This window comes from Gossypium arboreum, chromosome 8 (assembly GCF_025698485.1).
Source record: "Gossypium arboreum isolate Shixiya-1 chromosome 8, ASM2569848v2, whole genome shotgun sequence".
NCBI lineage: Eukaryota > Viridiplantae > Streptophyta > Magnoliopsida > Malvales > Malvaceae > Gossypium > Gossypium arboreum.
Genome location: NC_069077.1, coordinates 18624172 through 18625967, shown reverse-complemented (window position 1 = coordinate 18625967; position 1796 = coordinate 18624172). Strand labels below are relative to the sequence as shown.

Here is a 1796-nt window from a genome sequence, read left to right as displayed (position 1 = left end):
TCTTTGATTTCCTTGACCGCCCCACGAAAAATTGGGGCGGTTCCTCCAACCTGCATTATAAGTGTTACTACATGAATTATTTTGAGGTCGAGGATTATTACCCATGTAGTTTAATTGCTCGTTATCCATGTTGTGGCCATAAGGTTGGTATTCCAAATGGTTTGTTCCACCGCTACTTGCTTCTCATTTTATTACTGGGTGAACCTATGAAGAATTAAGAAAACCATCAATCTTTTTATTTAAGAGTTCTACCTGATTAGAGAGCATGGTGACCGAATTGACGTTATAAACGCCGGCTATTTTTATTGGCTTTGTCCTCATAACTTGCCACTGATAGTTATTTAGTGACATATCCGCTATAAACTCATAGGCATCTTCCGGTGTTTTATTGTTGATGGTTCCGCCTGCCGCTGCGTAAACCATTTGCCGAGTCCAAGGATTCAGACCATTGTGAAATGTTTGTACTTGGAGCCAAAGCGGTAACCCATGGTGGGGGCATCTTCTCAAAAGGTCCTTGTATCTCTCGCATGCATCGTAGAGTGTTTCTAAATCCATTTGCACAAAAGAAGAGATATCATTACGTAATTTAGCCATTTTAGCCGGCGAAAAATATTTTAGTAACATTTTTTCGGTCATTTGTTCCCAAGTAGTAATTGACCCTCGTGGCAACGAGTTCTACCACTGTTTAGCTTTGTTCCTTAATGAAAAGGGAAACAACCGAAGACGAATGGCATCATCAAAAACACCATTAATTTTAAATGTATCGCATCGTTCTAAGAAGTTGGCTAAATGAGCGTTGGGATCCTCATCCTGCAAACCATTAAACTGAAAAAATTGTTGTATCATTTTAATAGTGTTAGGTTTTAATTCAAAAGTATTTGCAGCTACAGCAGGTCTAACTATGCTCGATTCAGTTCCTGTTAAAGAAGGTTTAGCATAATCATACATAGTGCATGGAGCAGGATTTTGATTAACCGCAATTGCAAGAGGTAGCTGATTGCCTTGGTTTTCAGCCATCTCTTCGGCTGAGATTGAGTGTCGTCTTCTTGCTCGCTCTCAATGTATCTTAAGCTGTGTTTATTACTCTTTGGTTTCTACGAACTATACAATCGATTTCTTCGTCAAAAAGTAATGGTCCTGACGGGTTTCTTCTAGTCATAAACTATAAAAACCTGCCAAGAGAAAGAAAGAGTAGGTTAATAAATAATAATAATAATAAAATTAAATTAAATTGCAAGAAAAATAAATGGCTAAAGTAATAAAAATTGAGCATTCTTAATATCTTAGTTCCCCAGCAACAGCGCCAAAAACTTGATCGCGTTATTTCGAGATAGGTTTTAAATATTTATAATTACTCGTTCTTAAATTCACTATTACCGCGATGTAGGCAAGTGTACCTATCGAACAGTGGTATAGTTTTAGCAAGACCGGATTGTCAAACCCAAAGGAACTAAAAGTACTAGTAATTACTGTCTTTTTATTATCTAGCCTAAGAATAATGGGGTTTTGTTTTTAACTAACTAATTATCTAAACTAAGAACTCACAGAGAATAGAATTAGGGAATTGCTTTTGGGAAAATCGATTGAATGAAGACAATACCTAAGGAAAAATCCACCTAGACTTTACTTGTTATTCTGGCTCCGAATCGGACGATTTATTCATTCAACTTGTTCCGTAGAGATCCCTAAGTTATGTTATTATCCCTATTCAAGACTAATAACGTCTAATCCCTAGATTGAATAACCGAGACTTTTTTCTAATTAACATTCTAGGGTTACATTAACTCGATCTATGG

General features: G+C 36.6%; 1 non-coding gene across 1 annotated transcript; it reads left to right on the top strand.

The window, feature by feature from the left end:
• The first annotated feature begins 481 nt into the window (after positions 1 to 481).
• Positions 482 to 588, top strand: LOC128279642 (small nucleolar RNA R71). Its single transcript, XR_008269841.1, has one exon. It is a non-coding gene; the product is annotated as a small nucleolar RNA R71 (small nucleolar RNA).
• The last annotated feature ends 1208 nt before the right edge of the window (positions 589 to 1796 follow it).